This window comes from Sipha flava, unplaced genomic scaffold, assembly GCF_003268045.1.
Source record: "Sipha flava isolate LNK unplaced genomic scaffold, YSA_version1 177_pilon_pilon, whole genome shotgun sequence".
NCBI classification, from domain to species: domain Eukaryota; kingdom Metazoa; phylum Arthropoda; class Insecta; order Hemiptera; family Aphididae; genus Sipha; species Sipha flava.
This window is the reverse complement of record NW_020272091.1, coordinates 56,902-69,588: the sequence shown is the minus strand read 5'-3', so window position 1 is coordinate 69,588 and position 12,687 is coordinate 56,902. Positions and strand designations below refer to the sequence as shown.

General features: G+C 27.6%; 1 pseudogene; it reads left to right on the top strand.

The window, feature by feature from the left end:
- Positions 1-3,370: 3,370 nt before the first annotated feature.
- On the top strand, positions 3,371-4,291 carry LOC112680497 (annotated as a pseudogene).
- Positions 4,292-12,687: the final 8,396 nt, after the last annotated feature.

The window sequence follows — 12,687 nt, the reverse complement described above, 5'->3', positions numbered from 1 at the left end:
TTTGGGTTGATTTATACTTTTTCGTTGAAAACAAAGGTAAGCCATTATATTTAATTTGTCAAAAAATTTAATTTTTTCTTAAAAGCAATTTTTCCCAGTAACATTTGTATTTTTTACACTCATATTTCTATGTAAAATAATCAAATATAATAACAATACAATTATTAGTATATATATCATATGTAAAATTATTTTTTTTTAATGTGGCCCTTGATAAACATTTGAAAAAAAAAATATGGCTCACGTGGTTCAAAAGGTTGCCGACCCCTGATCTAGATGATCAATTAGTTATAAGATCTTAGTATAATATGAAGATAGATAGGTATTTATGCATTTATTCGCTTTAAATAAAATATCCTAGAAAAAAAGCAAAAATATATAATATAACTAGCTGAACCGACAAAAATTATTAAATTAAACTACGATTTATTAAACAATAGCACTTAGGAGTATAAAAAATAGATAAGAACCTATTCGCAGACCTACGAAATGTATTTACAAAATTTCATTAAAATCAGTCAAGCTGTTTCGGAGGAGTATGGTCACAAACACGAGATTTTTATATATATGTTACCGGTAATATGGATAATTCATGTATTTTGCAAAATGCCTAGGCATTATGCAAATTGCCGACCCATTTAAGGCAACGTAAATAAAACATGATTTTCAATATTATTTTACTTGTAACCTAGGTATTTTATAAAATACCTAGGCATTATGTATCTATAATGCCAATCGTAGAATAAGCATTATGAAGAAAACAAACAAAATTTCTATTCAAATCTTCTATTATATTATAATACAAATATCATCGTGAATCACTACATTTTGACTTGATAACTGTAAAAAATGTATTAAGATTTTAGATTAGAACAATGAGTGTCGGTTTCAACCAGATAATAGCCAATGAAAATAAAACTTTGTAGGTTTATGAAAAATCTAAAATATTCAGATAATTGTTTATAATGTTAAGAATATTTTCATAAAATTTCGTTAAAAGAAATATAAAACCTACAAAAATGTGAAAAATATCGCGAAAGGCAAACAAAAATATCATATTATTTATAATCTATGTTCGATAAAACAAATTCATAATAAAATGTATACTGGACAATATATTCTACATCGCATGGAAAAAAAAGTAATCAGTAAAAATAATAATACTATAATTGGAAAGGCGGGAAATATATATCGACAATTCGAACGAATCCGTGTATGGCGCTTAAAAGCTTTTCGCTTACAACAACAATCATTATGACTGAAAATGATTTATAATTTACGTACAACGTTTTTCAGACTTGTCTGCCTGTTCGAAACATAATATATTGCTATTATTAAAATCAAACAAAACTTTTTTTTTATAAAACAAACAACAAATTAAAGTTGATATAAGTATAGTACATAATATTAATTATATACTGGTTATATTACACCAGTGGTGAAGTGGCCCACCGGAATACCGGTAAAAATGCCAGTGGTCTGAAAGCTAAATGACCCGTTGGCCCGAAGTATATAATATTTGTAAAGATATAAAAAAGAAAAATGAAAATAATGCGGAGTAATGTGAGAATTATATTTTTCTATACACGAAAACGAAATCCAAAATAAATACATAAACGTGAATCTTAAGAGTGTGAAAATTCAATACACTTATATGTCATTATTCAATAAATTACGTAATTCTGACAATCTTTTTATTACGAGTAATGAAGTCTACTATTTCAAATCAAATAAAACAAATATATTTTCCATTTTAATTGATACTACCCAAGATATTTCGGTTATCATATGGATCAGTGTTCAATTGTACTGAGGTTAATAAGGTTAATAAAGGTACTTAATAATTGGAAAACTAAATGAAAAATTAGTCGCTGTTAAATGCTGTACTGTTTTTACTAGAAAAAAATTGATGGAGTTATTACAATCTACTTCAATTTCAATAGGCATCAGTGGGTATTTGGGATAATTTATCAGGGGGGTAAAATACAAAAATCTCTTACTGTTACAATATAACGAAATTTAAAAGCAATAGTTTATTTTCATTTTTTTATTCGGTTAAGATTTTAGAAACTGATTCAAGCTAGTTCAGTTATAATTCAAAAAATATTTTCGTAAAATAAGTATAATAAAAGATCTATACTCTTTTTTTTTGTGGCAACAAACAAATCAATCACCTCATCTATTTAAATGTCCCTGTGTCTATGAATATTTAGCAAAGCCAATCCAACTAATAATTATAACTTCTTCAAAAGAGTAAAAAAAGAAGTCTTGGGGAGACAAATACCCCTATTGCCCTCTCCCCTTAAATACGCCACTGGCATAAATGTTACTTTTTTTTATTGAGAACGCTAAGAAGTTTATTAAAAATAGTACATTGAAGGTACTTATATCTATTTCTTTTATCATGTAACGTTTGACTCTCCTCTATGTGTCGGATCGTCAAGGTATACGTATATATATATATATTTCCAAGTATATTAGACAGTGTTTTTATATAAATAGATGATAATAATATTTATTTATAAAATTACAAATATGACACAAATATATATAGCATTTATATGAAGATATATTACTGATTATTTTAGTTTTAAATGTTGAATGATTGATGGAGAACAGTTCCTCCCAAACCGTAAGAGTTGCTTGGCTTGTCCGCGGCAAAAGTGGCGGGTGGCTGAACCAGCGGTGGGATGTCCTGGATTGAGTTGGTAATAAAAAAAAAATAAAATACAACGGGCAGCGGCACAGTGGATGGCGACTATAGTTCTTATTGCTAGGGAAGTTGACGACATCACAGTTGATGAAGTTCAACTGGCAAGATTGTCAGTTAACTTAACTACGGGGAACTATTAAACATATAGTGAAATACAACGAATTATATTCTATATGCATATTACCCATAGAAGTTCGACAGAACAACTGCGACAGAGGTGAATTTGAGTTCATTCGGCCGGGTATTTAAGCGTGTCAGATCTGGATTTGTATAGCAGAGTGTAGATTAGCGATGTTTTTGGTTTTTCTTAGTTTTCTTTTAAATTGAAGATGTATTGTGACGCGGAGTAGTTTCGAGAAGTGCTTACAGATATATATTGATGATTTTTTAGCAGTGGAGATCACGAAATTAATTTGAAAGATTAGAAAATGTAAAAAGAAGTTCGGAAAGAAAATCGTCAGTGAAAAAAGAGCGCTCTATATTGGATATTAAATGACGCGAAAGGTGCGACGCGCCGCGCATATCAAAGAGAGCGGGTTCGTCGGTGTCAGTTGCATAATTGGACACCGCTAGGTGGCGACACCTACGTGGTTCACGCTACAATCATTAAAAAATTTTGAATCATTCAAAAATGGAATGCTAAATGATATGTTGAAGATGCTTTGGAAGATGTTTCTGAATGGAATGGCAATGATACATCTGAAAAAGCAAGACGACTTAGAATCTCTATGTTAAATTCCGAATTTATTATTTGCTTATTTGTTTTTAATAAAGTATTTGCATTAGGTTTAGTCTTATCAAAAGTTCTTCAGCAAACAAGCATAGATCTCAAAGAAGCTATGTCATTGGCACAAAACACAAAACAAGAACTTACAGAGAAAAAATTGAATACTGAAAAAGAATTTGGAGACATTTTTGAACGTGTAAAATCACTGGCTGAGAAAATTGACATTGCGATAAACATACCAAGAATATCAAAAAACAAACCAACAGGTGTAACATTCAAACAAACAATCCAGAAATATTTTATCAAGTATAAGTATTTATTCCGTACATAGACAAATTCATTAATGAATTGGAAGAAAGATTTACAAATCACCAAAGTACATTGACAAGCTTCCATTCCTTATTTAAAGAAAGTGGTTATGAAGAAGATTTTATATCCCTTACAAAACAGTATAGCAAAGATCTAGAAGATATTGGAAATTGTGATGAGGTATTCAAAAATGAGTTGAAACTTTGGCATTGAAAACTTAAATGTCTATCAGAAACGAATAAACCAAAAAATGCAATGGACGATATTTACATATGTAATGAAGCCATGTACCCAAATATTTTTAAGTTAGTTAAAATATTAGCAACTCTCAAGAGAATAAAAACTTACGCAACTCTACTTTTGAGGTATGTTCAATTTAAATAATAGTATTAATGATTATAATCAACTTAATTTAATGTTGTAATTAATTTTGATAGGGAAGATTTAATGGTCTAGCTATGCTCTCGATCAACAAAAATGATTCAATTACTCCTGATGAAGTGCTGGTTGAACTATCCAATAAAAAAATAAGATTAGAATTTTTATTAAAAATAATTAATAATATAATATATATAATTCTCTGTATTTACTATGTGCATATTAAATAATATTTAACTGCCATGAGTTATGTAAACCTTTGTATTTGTTTTGCTGTTTTGCCTATTAATATTTATACGTGTAATGTGTTTGATTGTAAGGAAAATGGGAAGTTTTAAACGGAAGGTTTTAATGTTGGTTATTTTTTTCAACCCCCCTCCCCCAGATCAAATTTGAATGTACGCCACTGTATGCAATATTTTATAATTTATAATTGCTCTAAATAAAAATGAAAATGTAAATTGTAATGTCTGTGACATGGTTGTAACAATGTTAGGGTGGTCCTTAGCTATAGATGAAGAAATTTTTTTTTTATATTTTTGATTTCTTACCCCCTCATTTTGTTCATTAATAAAAGAAAAAAATTTTTTATGAAATAATAAATAATAGATAATAATAATAATAGATTTATAAGACATTATATAAACTGTATTCTATTAAAACATGTATTATTAATGAAATTCTTGAATTAACATTATAACATTTTAGATACATTAAATTTTTTTTATGTTAACCTGACTTACAATAAAACAGTCAATCCAATGAAATTTATGCTAATTTAACTTTTTTTTAGGAAATCAAATTCCTTTTCAATTGTATATAAGATATTTTGTCGTATCATTAACCGTTATTTTAATATATTTAAATAACTGTAAAAAATCGTTTTTTTTTTTTTTTTAATAAATAAAATATTCAATATTTTATCATTTTTCTTGGGAATTAATAGATTTATGAGAAATTGTATGAATATGTTTTTATTAAAAATATAAATATCTATAATATATGTTTAATACATTTTCGAGATAAATGCAATATTTTTTTGAATGTAGTCAAAAAATGACAAAACAACCCTTTTTTGCTAATATTCAATCCTCTTGCAGCCCGTGAAAAGCGTGAGTAATCATGACCAAATTTAACCCGTATTACTTTCTTATAGTAATGAACAAAATAAGGGGGTAAGAAATCAAAAATTCGTAAGTTTAAAAATAAGGGCCACCCTACTGTAACATTTTATCAAGCACAAAGTTTAAACTAAATCATAATAGAGCACTGAGTTATATTACATTAAAAATAAATAATATTGTATAGTTTATATTAAGTTTATAATTGATTATTATTAAATATAATTGAGAAATTATATTTATAAGAAATCTTAGGGGGGTGTAAGGAGTGAAGCCCCCCACATCATATTTTTAATGTGAAAATTTTATTTTTGACAGAATTTAACGTATACCCACTTATATTTTTAGCACTACATCACTGCACTAAAGTATATAAAAATAACTGACTAAAAATTAAGATAAGCAATTAGTATTAGAAATGTAATATTAATGGTCATCTAGAAAAAAAATACTAATCGAACATAACAATGACAACATAATAAACACCGTTGGAGAAAAAAGTGAATTATTAAACAAATTATTATTATAAGTTGAACAAATAAAGTAATAACTTATATCTAAAACTAAAATAATTTGTTTTTTGTAAATAAGTTTATTTATTTTAATTGTAACATAATATATTAAACATTATTACCATATTTCATAAAAATAATTTAAGATTGATATATTTTGATGTATTTTAGATTTCAGTTTTCAAGTTTTGTCAATAGTTTTATCTAAAAAATACATGTGCAATATATTTTAATATTTATTATTTACCTATATACATAATTATACATAATAAAATAATATTTCTATTAAAGAGATAAAAATGTTGAATGGCCTGGAGAAAATTCATTTTCCTGGCCTAAATTGTTTTCCCACTCCCCCCTACATTATACTATTTCTTATCATCATGTCGTTAAAAAATATGATTTTTGTACACTCACATAAAATCATCCATTATAAGTACTATATTATATATTATAGTAGTATATACTAAACTATCAATGATAAAACGCATTAGTATCGATCTGATAAGGCAAATTTACCCGCGTGTCGTGAAAAATACTTTTAATTATAATTTCTACCCAAATATATTTTTAAAACCTTTATATAAATTATATAAGTATTTATATTTATGTAAGGTACTATAAAATGTACTATATAGTAATGAAAAATAATATTACTTGAGTGTTTTCGAATCACTGCTGAAAATGATCATTCACATTTTTCATTTGGTGGTTTATATTTAACACGTCAACCTGTCATGTTAATAAAAAAAATACTATACTTGTTTTCTGTTCAAATCTGCCAAGTACAATGATGGTTGGAGCCGATATTATTGTATATACAACCATATTGTTATAAATGCACCTGAATACAAAAACAAAATAGGTATTTCAATGATATAAAACGCATTAAACGTGTTGAGTATATTCCTCGATTTTCGGTTTGCATTCGGCCGGTCCATTTCCAAGTTCTTACCCCTAATCCGAATAAATGATAAATTCCATTAACGGTCTCAGTACAAATGAACGAATAAAACAAATGCCCCCGTGATATAAAGTAATTAGGTACACGTTTGCCGACGAAACGTCGTTCGCAATCTCGTGTTCGATTAGCACTCGGAACATAAAAATAGGGGTGTATCGCGGGTTAGGTTTTAGCATTGCCGTGGATATAGGGTATAATAGACAATTGTTAATGAGTGCATACTTCCATTTTGTCAATGTTTAGGAAAACTGCTTGTTTTTTTCTCACACGGTCGGTTGCTGGTTGTAAAAAATAAATTCACTTAATTTCAAACAAATTGCATTCTATATTGTTCCCCGCGCATTTCTAATACTTTAAACTTAATATTAAATTAGTTATCTTTCAACTGTTGACATATTTAATATACAACTTAACGTGTTGATTTGTATACCGTTAGCCAGTCTATTACTATCCTTAATTTTATGTACTGTATTTCGTCTCAAATATGCACAACGGGTACGCATCAAGTAATAAATATATTTATATTTTAATTTTGCCGTACACCGTTGGATAATGTGATTAGCTACGTTGAACCGCTGTGACAACGTTGACAATTGTTAATATATTGTTATGCAGTAACTTATCGTTTTCAAAAAGTTTAATATCGTTGAAAGCCGTCTAAACTTCAAAGTATAAGTGGTTAGGTATATGTATTTTATATACACATATATTTTATACGGGGGTCATACCAGCTGCAGCAGCTATACATTATAATGATACAAATAATAATATATTTATGTATACACTGATGATATTATTATGCGTTGTTTATATTTTAGATAAGAAGATGATCTGCGTTGCTTACGCGTCGGACCAGTTAATATAGGTCCCATAATCCTGGCCAAGCCCCCGAGCTCCTGACTACCGCTCGCCCACATATTATTCAAAGACCTCGGCTCTGACGTACACAATATAATTGTTAATTACTTCGGAGCGCAATCGTATAATCGTCCAGTTAATTATACGGTAACAGGCCAAATGCTTTTAACAATCGCATAATAAAGAGTTATCCGCAATCGTATTATAACAATATACTTGTACGTATTCTATTTCGTTTTTTTTTTTTTTTATTTCATTTGAAAATGATAATCGATTCGTATACTATTATGTTTATTACACGAACGGGTGAATACTGTTTGCGATTAATTTAGATCCAAGTGAAGTCCGTAGCGATGATAAAAAAAAAAAAAGTTATATGTTAACACAATAACTTTGGTACGCACAAAATATTCATCATAATAATAATTTATTTTAATTAACGTATTTTGCGTTTAATGTTATGATAATATAATTCCTTATATTATGCAATGCACGCGTATACAAGAATCCGGCCAATTTCTATTTTCGACGACGCATTAAGTTTGGCCGCAGTAGCCGACGCGCTGTCATCAGTTAAGGACCACTACTGTGATGACTTATACGACTGTAAAACATTCGAAAAAAACATAAAAATATAATACTACAAAACCGAATATAGACCGTACCGTTGTAAGTTAATATTGTTATTTACATAAGCAATACTGTTAATTTTCGATGTGGGTTGTACCTGTCCAATTTTTTTCAACATTTGTGGCTATACTTGATTTGAATTTTATTTTATACTCGAAAAACATGACTAAGTGTGTATTAAATATATCCGAAGTATAAAAATTTAACCACCAAGATTTTTATTTTCGTCTTCATTTATACCGATCTTTTTTTTTATAGACGTGTTTATGAATTTTAACAGTACAAAATTAAGGTACCTGTTTATTTTTTTACTGTTATTATTATTATTATTATTGTAATTTTAAATATAAATTAAAATTATTTGTTTTGTTGATATTTCAAAGTTAAAACAGATTTAATTATTTTGGCCTTATTACTCTTTTCACAAAACTATACATAACAATTATAAAAAATCTTTGTATTCATAAAGAACATATAATTATAATAATGAGTTATGGTATGTTAACATAAGTATTGAGAGTAAATATTATAATTAAAGTTTATATTTATATGAACAACTTATAAATAAATTATACATAATAAATAATAATTACAGTAGTCACTCGATAATTCGAAATTCAGGGGACTAAGTGAAAAATTCGATTTATAGATGTTTTCGATTTACCGAGTGTTCAAATAATCCAGGGAAAAAAATTAATTCGAATTAAAGAGAGGTGAAAAATTATATGCATATATTACATTTATTAATTGAAATTTATTTATTATATATATTATGTATTATATATTATATTTATTAAGTGACATTTATTTATTATATTATAATATTTTACATTTTAAAGGAATCTGTTCTTTTTTTTGTGTTCAATTGTTGGCCACAATCTGGTCCATAGCGTTATCCAACTTATTGATAGCATTGGAAATTGTATTGCATCCTTTTTCGTACATTTCAGAATGCTCGAAAAATGTTCGCAATCCTGACATAAAAATGGTAAAATGATACGATTAAAGTCTAGATTAGGTAGGTAAGGTATGATAAATTTTATAAACTACGATAATATTTAATTGCTGTACTTATTCATTTTATTGCGAGTATGTCAAATATATTTACATATGAACATACGTATAACTGCGTTAAAGCAAATTCGAATTATAGAGGTTCTGAAAAAAAAATTCTAATTGTAGAGTGAGCCCCACCAACAAACATTTCGAATTATCGAGTGACTACTGTATAATGTTTGTATAATTTTATAACAGACATAATATTCCAATATTTGACCATTATGTATAAAGCTCTCTTAGATTAAATAAAGGTATTTTTCCTTGGTTTAAATTTTGCAAACGTTTTAAAAATATTAAAAACATCTAATAAAAATAAACGCTTTACATAGGTATGGCGTGTACAACATACCAATGATAAGTGATGATTGTTTACCGAACTGTCTGTTACACTTGAACTCGATTTCTTTTTAAAAATGGATAATATTCATAGTGAATTGCATATAACATAATTTGTACATATTTATTAGCTATTTGGGTAATATTGTAATAATAATCATTATGATTCACAGATAATATTCCTCATTAATTGCAATCAAGTCTATAAATTATGGTAGTTATGACACTTGATGCCTACTACCTGTATAACACCAATTATTCTTTTTAAGTCATAATTTATAATCATAAAAATCATAAATAACTTATTAATAATATTCTATCCTTTGGTAATATTTATTCATTATTGTAGCCATGTAACAAATTGTTTAAATTATTTGCATAATTTCATATTTAATATTATATAATGTATAATTTGATAGGTACTATATTAGATATTTCAGTTTAAAAGGAGAATTAATATCTACTTAAAATAAAACACTGCGTTTTTCTTGTTTTCACTAAATTTTATGACGTCCCCTAAATTCATAGTACTTTGGACGCCCTAGGGCACTTGATCTGTTTGCCCTCTTCCTCTTAGGACGGCTGTGGATACACGTGAAAAAATCGTACATATATGTTTGTATCTTTAAATATACATACATACGTGTACATATTCGTATATGAAAAACCCACAACATTTCGGTCTAGATAAAATACATGCGCGTGGGTGAATTAACGACACGATTTCATCGGAAAACCCATTAACCTATAATGTATCTGTATATACTTACAGGGGAAATAAAAAATACTGTTGAGTGAACCGTGTGCTAGTAGAAATAATTCATAAATAAACCGTTATTTAATTCGGTAGGTATGTAAGGTAAACACTGTCAAAAACGACGGAGCTATTAGGTTTAAAATTACAAGTTTTTTTTTTCTCTTTACCGAATGCAACTTGAAAAGGGGGTTGTATGTTTTACAGTCGACCTATACTTATAACTCACATATAAACAGATGTATACTTACGTGAGTATAAATTCTATGTCTTCCACAGCATATAATCTCACCACAACAGACCGAAACAAACGTACAAGGTTCACATATATATTATTATCATCCCAACATTGACTAGAATTAGTGTTCACTAGCTATAATTAATATTGAATTTATTGAGTATTATTTTTCTAAAACCGTTACACTCTAAATTTAAATTCTGGTACATTTTATGAAGTAACATAACATATTTAAAATGTATGCGTTTTAATTGGATTAGGAATTAATATTATTTTTTCAAGTAACCACACGTGAATTAAAACGTTTTTCACATTAGTCATGTTTACACGCTTTAAAATAAAAATATTTCGAATCTAAACCCATATTTTGAAAACCAATATTGCTAGCCAGGATTTATGATTTAGGACTGTTTGTTAAGCAATTTTGATTCGTAGAATTTTTTTTTTATATTTTCAAACGCGAAAATATTATGAGCTAGTCAAAATTTCGATAATTGTTAACCAAACAAACGTTATACTGAACATAGGTCTATTTACGTTTATGTGAGTTTTGATTGAATTATGAATATTTTGAGCATATTTTTATTACATACAGTCATGAAAATATAACATTTTAACTTAGTTTTTGCAAAATCGTAGATATACAGTTTGAATCGCGAGATTTAAGCTTTTCATCTCATACAGCTAACTTCGAAAATAGAGAAAAACTTAAAAAATCCGATACACAAAAAAAAATCCAATTATGTTCTTAAAAAAGTTTAAAATTTTGAGTAATTTTACATTCGGTTTACGGAAGGAGAACAGTCTTTATCAAAAGAACAAAATTAATATATAAAGTTCGTAAAAAATGCGTGTGCACCACGCGAATATTTTCGATATAGACTCGTTCGCTTATTCGGATATATTTATGTGCAAACAGACAATAAAAACAGGAAATTTATTAAACATTTAGTATTTTCAGAAAAAAAAACGTTTTATTTTTATTTTTTTAATAGAAATATACAAAACATCTGTACCTTAATTGATAGAAGAACTAACATAAATACAGATAATGTGAAAAAATATATTATTGTTAATTCATATAAAAAAATTTAAATTGTATTTCAATTTTTATTTCAAATTTCGTTTTTATTCTTCAAAAAGTAAATATTTACCATTGTATGCACCAAAGAAATATTGTTCTTTTTTATACACATATATACCTGTATCGTTATTTTTTTCATATTGTGACTATAGTGTTAATACAGGCGAGTCCGTTTTCGACCCAAACCGTACCCTTCCCTTTTCGGCCGATTCACTTTTCAACCAAAACAAAAATTTATACAATAAATAATGATATTCGATGTTTGATTATGATGGAAACTACTATAATATATTAATGACGATTCAGAGTTTTACTCGTGTAGCGAGGTTTTAGGTTCACATACAGAGCATAATCTCATTTGCAACAGTATCAAGGTTTGTACAAAAATTAGGTTAGGCTAAGACTATAATTCCACTTGAAGCGAAACCCCATCTCTCCGAAAAGTGCCACACAATGGCACTCAAGTTTGTGAGTAGAGCCGGCAGGCGTGACGGGTGATGTCCTAACATTTTTAAAATTAAAGTTTCGATTTTTTGAAAAAAAATGCAAACAATTTTCATTACGATAAGAGATCAAAACTAGATACAAAATATCGTTCTCTTTTATATTAATATTTTAATAATTACTGACAAAAATTTTACATCATTATTTTATTACTTTAAATTTATTATATATATAGTGTACCATGGGAAAGGTTGTTTAGATATAAAGAAAATGTATTATATATTAGCTTTCCGTGTGTGCTTTTCGCAAACAAAACAATGACTTTTCGAAAATTAGACTCTGTTCAAGGGATAGTTATACAAATCGTGTACAAAATAATACATACTTACTGTTTAAAATTTCTTCGAAACCATTTCCACGAGTTGTATTTTCATTAATTGAATTTTTATTTTATTTCTAATCGCCTTTATAGAACATAATTTCAGATTTGCATATCCGATCGTTAAATATAGACAAACATAAATTCCTTTCTCCGTCAGCTACAATCACCTGTAGGTAAT